Consider the following 12,562-nt stretch of genomic DNA (forward strand, 5'->3'; position numbering starts at 1 on the left):
AGTGGCAGGCGGGGTGTTGAAGGCCATCAGGGGGATATTGGCGACGCTAGAAACCCAGATAAAAGACCTAAAAGGGCTGATGTATTCCAATGCAGATGCTAAGACAGGGGGTCTTCTTAAATCAAAATTGTTAGAATTTGAAGAGGAAGCGAACAGGGAGGTTAAATTCCTTGGGAAAAATGGGGCGAGGCGCTATGGAGAGTGTGACAGACCGGGGAGGACACTAGCGAACATGATGAAAGTCACCAATGATATGTCATGGGTACATGAGATTAAGGGAATGGATGGTGCTATGGTAAGGGGACAAAGTGAAGTGCTGAACGAATTCCATGCTTTTTACTCGGACCTTTATAAATCATGTGGAGAACCACATTCTGACAACATGTTTGAATTCTTTGAGTCAGTTGTGCTTGCATGGTTTAATGATAACCACAGGTTGTATATGGACTTACCTATCACCTCAGATGACATAGCACAAGTGATAAAAAGCCTCCCATTGAATAAGGCTACGGGACCGGATGGTTTAACAATTGCTTTTTACAAGGCCTATGTCGATGAGCTGGCGCCCAGATTACTGGCGGTTTATGAGGAGGCCCTGGAGACGGAAATATTGCCACCCTCTATGCACGAAGCTTTGATTATCACGTTATTGAAGCCCGACAAAGCAGAAGTAGAACTAGACTCCTACCGGCCGCTATCACTAATTAACGTAGATGCTAAAATATATGCTAAACATTTGGCCAATCGGCTGCAGCCGATGCTCCTGATGATTGCCCTTCCTGATCAGTCCAGCTTTATTCTAGGGAGATCAACGTCACATAACTTACGCATGCTGTTTTCAGTCATACACTACCTACACCCAAGTGTCCAGGCTACAGCAATTTTTTTGAACGCTACTAACGCGTTCGACTCCTTGGAGTGGACGTATCTATTCCAGGTGCTCCACCGCATGGGTTTCACTCCACTATATGTAAAGCGGATTAAGTTGTTATATACTTTCCCCACGGCCCGCGTTAGGGTCAATGGAATGGTGTCGGAATCATTGCCCATCTCTAGAGGGGCACGACAGGGGTGTCCACTCTCGCCTCTATTGTTTGCCATAGTCATAGAGTCATTGGCGGCGAGGATACGAGAGCACCACACTGCTGGGGGCATTGGGTTTAGTTAGTACACGGAGCCTTCTGATATCTATATATGTTAATGATGTTACCCTATACAAACTAGAGCAGGCTGAAAATCTTGACCCAGTGCTGCGAGAGTTTAACGATTTGGAGGCTTTGCTGGCATAACCATAAACTGGGCAAATTCTGTGATTTTCCCACTAACGGACGGCACAAGGGAGATTTCGTCAGAATTCCCGCTGAGGTGGGAAGCAGCAGAGGTGAAATATCTGGGGGTGTGGCTGAGTAGGAATCTCCAGGAAATCTGGAACCTCAATTTTAGCAAAGCTAATGGCTGGCTGGAGGGGAAGGTCGCTATTTGGTCCAAATTGCCTCTCTCCGTGGCAGGGAAGGTGGCGCTGGCAAAAATGGTAATCCTGCCTAAATTTTTATATTTATTTGTTAATGTGCCCATTCCTCTGACTCAACATTTTTATGGACTCTTGCGCTCACAACTGCTATCCCTGGTGTGGGCAAATGGGCAGGCCAGGGTGTCGTGGGATCTGTTGACCATTCCATTGCGACAGGGGGGACTGGATGCCCCGGATATGAAGCTTTATGCCCGATGTGCGCAGGCTCAATTCCTCCATTTTTCAATCAATCAATCAATCAAAGACATTTATAGAGCGCACTACTTACCCGTAGGGTCTCAAGGCGCTTGGGGGGGGGGGGAGGGTGCCGTTACTGCTCGAACAGCCAGGTCTTGAGCTTCTTCCTGAAGGAGAGGTGGTCTTGGGTCAAGCGCAGGTCGGTCGGGAGGGAGTTCCAGGTCTTAGCGGCCAGGTAGGAGAAGGACCTTCCTCCTGTTGTCGCTCTTCGGATGTGGGGGACGGCGGCGAGGGCGTGGCTGGCTGATCGGAGGTGGCGTTTGGGAGCGTAGAAGTTGATTCGGTTGTTGAGGTAGCTCGGGCCTTGATCGTGTAGGGCTTTGTGTGCGTGGGTGAGGAGACGGAAGGTGATTCTTTTGTTGACGGGGAGCCAATGCAGGTCTTTCAGATGTCCGGAGATGTGGCTGTTTCGTGGGATGTCGAGGATGAGTCTGGCTGAGGCGTTCTGGATCCGCTGGAGTCTCTTCTGGAGCTTGGCGGTGGTTCTGGCGTAGAGGGCCTTGCCGTAGTCCAGTCGGCTGGTGACGAGGGCCTGGGTGACAGTCTTCCTGGTCTCCGTGGGGATCCACCAGAAGATCTTTCTTAGCATGCGCAGGATGTTGAAGCACGACGAGGAGACAGCGTTGACTTGTCTGGTCATGGAGAGGGAGGAGTCCAGGATGAAGCCCAGGTTGCGTGCGTGGTCCGTCGGTTTGGGTGCGGTGCCCAGGGCGGGGGGCCACCAGGAGTCGTCCCAGGCGGAGGGCGAGGATCCCAGGATGAGGACCTCCGTCTTGTCTGAGTTCAGTTTCAGGAGGCTGGTCGTCATCCACTCAGCTACATCTTTCATCCCTTCGTGCAGGTTGGCTCTGGCGGCGGCGGGGTCGTTGGTCAGGGAGAGGATCAGCTGGGTGTCGTCGGCGTAGGAGATTATGTTGAGGTTGTGTTGGCGTGCGATGGCCGCGAGGGGGCTCATGTAGACGTTGAAGAGGGTGGGGCTCAGCGAGGATCCTTGAGGGACGCCGCAGATGACTTCGGTGGCCTCTGACTTGTATGGTGGTAGGCGGACTCTCTGTGTTCTTCCGCCGAGGAAGGAGACGATCCATTCCAGTGCCTTCTCCTGGATTCCGACGTTGCTGAGGCGCTGCACTAGGGTGCGGTGGCAGACAGTGTCGAATGCCGCGGAGAGGTCTAGGAGGATGAGGGCCGCTGTTTCTCCGTTGTCCATCAGGGCTCGGATGTCGTTGGTGGCGGCGATGAGGGCGGTCTCGGTGCTGTGGTTGGCCCGGAAGCCAGACTGTGAGGGGTCGAGGGATCCATTCGTCTCGAGGAAGGCGGCCAGCTGTTTGTTGACGGTCTTCTCGATGACTTTGGCTGGAAACATGAGGAGCGAGATGGGGCGGTAATTCTTGAGTTCGGTGGGGTCCGCTGTAGGTTTCTTGAGTAGAGCGCTGAGTTTGGCGTGCTTCCAGCTCTCAGGGAAGGTGGTGGTGTCGAAGGAGGTGTTGATAATGTCCCGCAGGTGGGGTGCGATGACAGCGTCGGCCTTGTTGAAGACGTGGTGAGGGCAGGGGTCGGTCGGAGATCCGGAGTGGACGGAGTTCATCATGCGGACGGTGTCTTCGGTGCTGATCGGAGTCCAGGCGTGGAGAGTGGTGGTGGGCGGCGTTGCTGTGGTCGTGGCGTGCGTCGGTTGACTGCTGAAGCTGTTGTGTATGTCCGCAATCTTGTTGTGAAAGTAGGAGGTGAGGGAGTTGCAGAGGTCTTGCGATGGGGTGATGTCGTTGTTTCCGGCGTTGGGGTTGGAGAGCTCTTTCACGATGTTGAAGAGTTCCTTGCAGTTGTGTGCGTTGTTGTCCAGCCGGTCCTTGAATGCAGTTTTCTTGGCGGCGGGGATCAGTCGGTGGTGTTTCCGGGTGGCGAGCTTGAGTGTGATCATGTTGTTCGGTGTTGGTTCCCTTCTCTAAACTTTCTCGAGGGCTCGGCAGTTCTTCTTGGAGCTCTTGAGTTCGTCGGTGAACCATGGGGCTTTCTTGCTGGCGGGTCTGCTGGGCGGGGTCCTCAGAGGGGCGAGTTCGTCCGCGCAGTTGCTGATCCACTTCGTGAGGTTGTCGGCGGCCTGCCTGGGGTTCGCTGAGCTGGCAGGAGGGTGATGGCTCAGGGAAGCGGTGAGCTGGTCGGCTGTGATCTTATTCCAGCTTCTTCGAGCAACCTGTTGCTGGTGGTGGTGGATCGTCGTTCTTCTGAAGGTGAAGTGGATCCAGCGGTGGTCCGTCCAGTGGAGTCCTGTGGCGTGGCTGAAGGGGATGTCTTTTCTGGATGAGAAGACGGCGTCGAGTGTGTGTCCGGCGAGGTGGGTGGAGGTGGACACCAGCTGCTTGAGTCCGAGGTTGGCGAGGTTGTCGAGCAGGGTGATGGTGTTGCGGTCGCTGTTGTTCTCCAGGTGGAAGTTGAGGTCCCCCAGGAGGATGTAGTCAGCGGAGGGGAGGGCATGCGGGCTGACTAAGTCGGCGATGTCTTCGCTGAATTGTGTGCGTGGACCCGGGGGTCGGTAGATCAGGGTGCCTCTGAGGGTGGTCTTCGGGTCGGTGCGGATCTGGAAGTGCAGGTGTTCGGCGGTGGATAGGGTGTCGTCGGTGCTGGTCGTGATGCGGATGGTGTTCTTGTGGATGATGGCGATGCCTCCTCCCATCTGGTTGGCAGTGCGGTCCCTCCGGGTGATCTTGTAGCCCTCTGGGATGGCCATGGCGATGTCGGGCGCTGAAGAGGCGTTCATCCAGGTCTCCGTGAGGAAGGCAACGTCAGGGGCTGTGGTGTCGAGGAGGTTCCAGAGTTCGATGGCCTGTCTGTGGACGGAGCGGGTGTTGAGCAGGATGCACTTGAGGTGGTTGCTGCTGGTGTTTGGCTTGGCAGGTGCTGGTGCCGGGCAGGTCCGGATGCAGGTGAACTTGCAGGCGAGGCAGCTGAAGGGTCCGTGGGAGCGTCGTGGGGTGGCTCGGTAGCATCCTGGGATTCGGCCGGTGTTGAGTGCGATGAGGGTGGCGGCGGTGTACGTCAGGCGGGTGGGCTGGGATCTGCGGGGGACAGGGGTCCTGGCACTGGGCACGGTCCAGGCGCGGACGGGCGTAGACGGGCTAACCTTTGGCGCGCCTTCGGCGCACAATCGGCGCACCTGCTGCGCGTGACCGCTGCGCGTTCGCACGGTCGCCATATATGGCGAAGTGCGAGGGGGGGGCGGAGCAGCTGGGAGGCGGGAGCGGGGAGGGTACAGAAGGAAAAAAGGGGCGGGGTTAGCGGCGGTGGCGGGAAGCGGGGAGCAGGGAGGGAAGACGAAGGGAAACTACAAGATAGGAAAACAGGCACTTACAAAGGCAAAAACAAAACAATACAATTTACAAATACAATTATACAACTGGGGCACAGGGCGAGAAGCGGCGCCCAGGAGCCTGCAGGTCAGATGATCACGGACCACGCCGCTCGTAGGCAGGGGGCGTGGCCACGCGGCGGCAGCCGGGGCAGCGAGACAGATAGGCGGGGAGGCACACGCAGCAGCTGGTGGCCGTGCGGCGCGGGGGTGTCCTAAGCTAGGTCACACTCACCTGCGTCGTACGGTCGCCATATATGGCCAAGTGCGAGGGGGGGCGGAGCAGCTGGGAGGCGGGAGCGGGGAGGGTACAGAAGGAAAAAAGGGGCGGGGTTAGCGGCGGTGGCGGGAAGCGGGGAGCGGGGAGGGAAGACGAAGGGAAACTACAAGATAGGAAAACAGGCACTTACAAAGGCAAAAACAAAACAATACAATTTACAAATACAATTATACAACTGGGGCACAGGGCAAGAAGCGGCGCCCAGGAGCCTGCAGGTCAGATGATCACGGACCACGCCGCTCGTAGGCAGGGGGCGTGGCCACGCGGCGGCAGCCGGGGCAGCGAGACAGATAGGCGGGGAGGCACACGCAGCAGCTGGTGGCCGTGCGGCGCGGGGGTGTCCTAAGCTAGGTCACACTCACCTGCGTCGCGCGGTCGCCATATATGGCCAAGTGCAAGGGGGGGCGGAGCAGCTGGGAGGCGGGAGCGGGGAGGGTACAGAAGGAAAAAAGGGGCGGGGTTAGCAGCGGTGGCGGGAAGCGGGGAGCGGGGAGGGAAGACGAAGGGAAACTACAAGATAGGAAAACAGGCACTTACAAAGGCAAAAACAAAACAATACAATTATACAACTGGGGCACAGGGCGAGAAGCGGCGCCCAGGAGCCTGCAGGTCAGATGATCACGGACCACGCCGCTCGTAGGCAGGGGGCGTGGCCACGCGGCGGCAGCCGGGGCAGTGAGACAGATAGGCGGGGAGGCACACGCAGCAGCTGGTGGCCGTGCGGCGCGGGGGTGTCCTAAGCTAGGTCACACTCACCTGCGTCGCACGGTCGCCATATATGGCCAAGTGCGAGGGGGGGCGGAGCAGCTGGGAGGCGGGAGCGGGGAGGGTACAGAAGGAAAAAAGGGGCGGGGTTAGCGGCGGTGGCGGGAAGCGGGGAGCGGGGAGGGAAGACGAAGGGAAACTACAAGATAGGAAAACACTCACTTACAAAGGCAAAAACAAAACAATACAATTCACAAATACAATTATACAACTGGGGCACAGGGCGAGAAGCGGCGCCCAGGAGCCTGCAGGTCAGATGATCACGGACCACGCCGCTCGTAGGCAGGGGGCGTGGCCACGCGGCGACAGCCGGGGCAGCGAGACAGATAGGCGGGGAGGCACACGCAGCAGCTGGTGGCCGTGCGGCGCGGGGGTGTCCTAAGCTAGGATTCATGAGACTCCGTTCCAACCACACGTTGCAGTTGAGAGGGACATTTTGAGAGAAGACGTTAACACTGCTGAGATGGTGGGGTGGGCATGGCGCAAATTGCAAGAGAGGGCAGGACTGATGATACTATATGCGCCATCCATGCCGTTGGAGAACAATCCTATGATGCCATGTATTGAGGGAAACACTAGCAGAGACTTGGCTGAGCATCTAAAGCTCAGGACCTTTGCTGACCTTTACCCTGACAACCGGTTTGGACCTCCCCTACCTGAGGCAGACGAGCAGACTATGTCATTTGTGGATACATTTTTATATCACAAACTGCGCGCTACATGCCGTGCGCTAGGCCCGAACTTCCCTGAGGCCCCCCCTACGCTGCTACTGCTTGAAAATGTTCTCAAACTGCCCTCAGCTAGGAAATTGGTGACACGTTTATATACCACGATGCAGACCACCTACCCGGTTCTGACGCCTAAATCCTTGGACCTCTGGAATGGCGAATTAATACCGCAAATAACAGAGCACCAGTGGGAGTACTGCTGTGGTCAACTGGCTGAGCTATTGCCCAACTACCGCCTGAGGCTCTTCCACTTTAAATTCCTGCACAGATACTACAGGACACCATTCAGTCTACACCGCATGCAATTGAGAGAGGATGATAGATGCTAGAGGTGTGGGTATGCACAGCGACATTCCTGCATGTGGCTTGGGATTGCCCGAGACTGAATGTATTTTGAAGTGAGGTGTTTGATGCTGTAAACAAGATTGTTGGCAGAGATGATTTACCATCCCCGCTGCTGGGGATACTGGGATATGTGCGGGACACTATGCCAAAGAGGAGGAAATTACATGCACTATTGCTGCTCTATGCTCGTAGACAAGTGGCAATCCTCTGGGGCAGGAAGAGGGTGCCGAAATTTGATGACTGGTTTTCTGATGTGACATATGGGCATACTCAATGGAAGCTGTTTTGGGAACAGATGCCTTCCACTTCCCGCCCACTGGAGATATGGGAGCCCTTCCTGGAATGGACAAGATCAAATACAGAGGCCCCTGTATAGGACCAGGTATCTATGGGCTGAGGTAGTTTGGTAGGTGGGCGAGGGCCATTGGAGAATGCGGATTGGGGTGCTGTAACTCCTGTGCTATTGCAATTAATACTTGCCAATGTTTGTATGTTTACTGTACACAACAGCCTAACCTGCTCTACCAAGTGATATTCACTGTGTATTTATGTCTTCTGCTGTGACGCGCTGTAGCGACATCTACTGTGCACCCATTCAATTTATACTCTGTACATTGGTGATTGTAAATGGGCAAGATTTCAGATTCATTTTGCAATGTGCTCATTTGATATGTGTACTATACGTGTGCTGGAAATGGCTATATGTTAGCGTTCGGGTTTTGTACGGTAATGTGACTTGTATGTTGTAAAAACCAATAAATACCATTAAAAAAATAAAGACATTTAGGGGGATAACTGTGAGAGCTGAAACCCCTGAACGTTGGACTGATCAAAACTGAAAAGGATTGAAACTACTTTGTGGTCAAGAGGAACCTCTGCCAGGGAAGAACAGCTGTAGAGAAGGACTGACCCTTGCTGTGTGTTCTGCGGCTGGCCAGTAGTTTGCTGATTTAACTAAGGAGAGGCTAAGGTATTATGCTGTGTGCTGTGTCCCCCTGCTTGAAAGGACTTTGCTGTGTGCTGTGTCCGAAGGTAACTTGTCTACAAGGGCTCGAAGAGAGCTGGCTCCCTGTTGTGGAAACTCAGGAACATCAAAGTTTCCAAGTGTGTCTCAGAAACACTGTGTGCGTGTGCTTTTTGAAGCCTGATACCTTTGTGAGCATTTCACCAGGACTGTTTGACCTTCGTAACCATTGCACCGAGACTATGTGACCAGAAACCCAAGTGAGTCTCAGCAACGCTGTGTGCGTGTACTTTTTGCAGCCTGAGACCTCGGTAAGCATTGGACCGGGACTGTGTGACCCGAAACCAAGTGAGTCTCAACAATCTGTGTGCGTGTGCTTTATGCAGCCTGAGACCTCTGTATGCATTGCACCGGGACTGTGTAACCCGAAACCCAAGAGAGTCTCACTGATGCTGCGTGCGTGTGCTTTTTGCAGCCTGAGACCATCGTAAGCATTACACCGGGACTGTGTGGCCTGAAACCCAACCAAGTCTCAGTGATGCTTTGTGCATGTGCGTGTGAAGCCTGAGACTGGGTGGGATCCAGGGGCTGGATGGAAAGGGCCTCATGACTGCAGTGCCCCCGCTGCGTAAATCATCCTCCTCGCTGCTGTGTTGCTGTTTGTGGCCCAAGCCGTCATTGTAATAGAGTCTGCGGATCAAGATCGCCGCCACCGGCGCCGAGCCACCAAATGCTGAAGGATTTCCTAAAGCTAAGGAAATCGAGAGGTAATCGTGATCGTTGTTCGTAAGAGGAATCTGCCCAAGATTGTCAGCAATGGAGAAGGCAGCGCCGTAACCTGTCTGGCCACAGCGTCGCCTTGCATCAGAGCTGCATCGACATTGGGAGCGCCCAGCAGGACATCCGACGAGCGGGGAGTGAGAGAGAGTGAGGCAGCGCATCCCCCAGGTAAGGCTTGGACTCTGGTTGGGAGCCGCAAGCGTGTGTGGCCTGGGGAGACATACAGGAGAAGTCCAGGAGTGCTCCTGTCTCTCTCCCGCTGCATTGCGGTAGACACGCTGAGTCCTCGAGCGGCCCGGACCTGCTCGGCAGAACCGGGGCCGCCCTCGAAAGTTCAAGACCTTGTCTGTGGTTGGGGCCTAGTGGTGCCCGTGCTAATCGCATTGACTTGCCTGCCTTATTACTTGAAATTGGGATTGTATTATTCCTGCATTACGAACTGCCTTATTACTTGCATTGAGGATTGAATTATTCTTGCATTACGAACTGCCTTATTACTTGCAATAAGGAGTGCTTTATAATTGCATTACAAACTGCTTGATTACGTGCATTGAGGATTGTATTTTTCTTGCATTACAAACTGCCTGATTACTTACATTGAGGATGGCATTATTCATGCATTACAAACGGCATTGGTTTGACAATACGAACTGCATTATGAACTGCATAGCATTGCATTGCATTAGAAGTGCATTTGAACATTGTGAACTGCTCATTAATACCGCAAGAACCTACAAGTGTTTGTTGGCCTAATAACCGGCAAAGTGAAATATTAGGAATACGCATATATTGGATTTTTATCATTGGTCTTATCAGACTTTTCTTCTTGATAAAGATACTGCTATTTTGATAAATCAGTGTGGTGTCCATTTGTGGTGTTATCACTGTGTCACTGGGAGTGTGGTTGCAAATACTTTACACATTGTCTTGAAGATAAGCCTAGCTGCTCGTGCCAAGCTACCAAGGGGTGAGCAGGGGTTATCACGGAGGGTGTCCCTTCTTTCCCTAACTAGAAGCACAGATCCCTATTTGAATCAGCAGGATGTAGGTAAGAATGCCTACCTTGGTGGGGGCCCTGGTTGTGATGGTGGCCACACTCAGAGCTGTGGCGGAGTTACAGGGTGAGCCAGAGGCTGAAAGTCACACAGGGGTACCCTCTTCAGGTGCACAACAAAGGTGCAAATACCAAAGATACCCAGAAAGTCCTCACAGTGAACCCTGGAGGAGCAACGGAGCCCCGCTAGTCCTACAGGTGGTTGTAAACCTGAGCAACCAGGTGCTGCCTGGAACCCGCCGCCCCCCCTCAGGGGACGTGAGTAGGTTGGTGGACTGACGGTCCACAAGTGGGAGGAGGTAAACTCTCCCCCAAAATTGGTAAGCACCGATTGGCTAAGGGCCACAGTGCAATTTGGCTCGTCAGGTGGGCAGGTGATGGAGGGGCTGCCTGCCCTTGGATCGCCCATAAGCTAACCCACCATGCTGACATATGTTGTACGCAAATAAACCTGCAGCAATTTTCTGCTCAAAAAAGGTGTCTTGTCTGGTTATTTCCTTAGGAGATTGTTGTATGTGTGATGGGGAGTGTGTTGCCGATCTTGGCACTATGTCTCTGTGTTTGTAGTGGAATGCACACTCACTGCTTTAAACCCATGCTCGCTTCAAGATGGCTGAAGGGGGCACACTTAGTGTAAGATACCACACACTTAAACTGCCTTGCGGTCAGAAAGAAGGGAACTCCTTCATACTGCTTAATAAGCTGATGAAACGCCCCCTGGCACATGGGCGTGAGAGCGAGTATGAAGGGTATCGCTTCTAAACCACTTTTCCCAAAAGAAATTGTATATGAAGATCCCCACGTCAACATTGCATCTAAAGTGTAAACGATGACTTGTTCAATTAAAGAGGTAACCGTAAAGTGCTTTGCTGAAACATTAAGCATGGCGCCCAGGCGATAAGGAGTCCACACCCCAGGAGTCTAACCACACTTGGGGGCCGATTCCGATTCAGGAAAATGCCCTCCGAATAGCCGTACGGACCTTTTTTCCTGTAAGATTCAAATGGAGAACCGTACCTGTACGTATGACCTAGTACGATGTGTACCCAAAGCAGTTCTCCGTACGAATCATACCGAAGACCGTACAACTCACTGATTGCTTTCGGAACGCGCTGATCGAAGCTGTATTTTCCGACCCAGCAAGTACGAATCATATCGACAACACTCTGTATGACTCTTTTTCTATGGGAGCTTAAAACATCCGTAAAAGCAGATTTCGCCTCGAAATACGTACGAAACAGACCCCCCGGGTACAGTGCGTACACCCCATGATAGCAGGGGTACTGTGCGTCGGGGTAAGGTGCGTACACCCCTGGATTTCAGGGGTACAGTGCGTATGTCCCCGTGCGTACACCCCATGAATGTTGGCGTATGGTGCGTAGGGGTAGGGTTTCATACCCCCCAAGGTGTACGATACCTACACCCTGTGCATACACCCCTTGCGTTTAGGGGTACGGTGCGTATGAGAACGTGTGGCTCTCCGTACGAATTGCCTATACGCGACGTGTTCCGTACAAATCGCATATTCATTACCCGGTCCGGATCGTACTTGGCGGGTCGTACGGCATGTTTACGAATCGTACAGTTCACTGTGAGAGTCTAATTCGTATGGATTTAGCCTTGTTTTTCGTACGGTTCGCACAGATTCAGACATATTTCTATCCTACGGATCGTACTACGCGATTCGGACGGATTTGTACGATTCGTATGGAAACGACTTCGAATACGAATCGTCGTACGGATTTGTTTCCCAATTCGGAATCGGACCCTGGTGTACATTTAATAACTCAGTGCGGTCTCATCAAATTAGGGGGCGGGGTATCAGAAGTCCCATTTTGTTGGAAGGCAAGATACTAAATAAATAACCAGGAAGGGTTGGAGGGCAAGGCCAGGGGCAAGGACAGTGACCCGAGCATAGCAGTTGGCCTAAGGGAGGAATACAACATATAGGCATGCAAGCAGCGAGCGGGCTGCTCGCGCGGCTGCTCGCTCCCGGGGCAATACTCCATGGAAGTTGACTTTAAAAAAAAGGTGGGACATGCCATTTGGAGGATATGATTTTCAAATGACTCAGACAAAAACCAATCCAAAGTGGTGGAGGGAGTCAGATTTCACAAAGTACATACAACAGATTATCCTCCAGCGCAAGCGCTGTAGGCTCGGCCTAAAAAGAGCATTGGGAAAGCCAATAGAAAAGCTTTTAGAGACGTGACTCTTTGACTATGCTAGCACTTGTTAAAACATCATGAGCATCAACGCCTAGAAGAATTATAATGTAAAAAATCCCCTTGACCAATGGTTCCCGCAAAGATGGTAACGTTGAAGAATAGGTTGTGTCTGAGTGGGAAATAATTGGGAGGAAATCGACTAGCTGGCCTGCAGAGAATTCCTCAAGTGCTTGAACATTCTGTTTCGCTGCATACGTCACTTTGTTATTATTCGTTTTTCACTTAAAACTGTCTTAAAACCCCAGTATCATGAGCAGTGCATGATTGTGATGTGTGGGAGGCGAGCTCCCATAAGTCTGACCTACTG

Source organism: Lissotriton vulgaris, chromosome 7, assembly GCF_964263255.1.
Source record: "Lissotriton vulgaris chromosome 7, aLisVul1.2, whole genome shotgun sequence".
Taxonomy (NCBI): Eukaryota; Metazoa; Chordata; class Amphibia; order Caudata; family Salamandridae; genus Lissotriton; species Lissotriton vulgaris.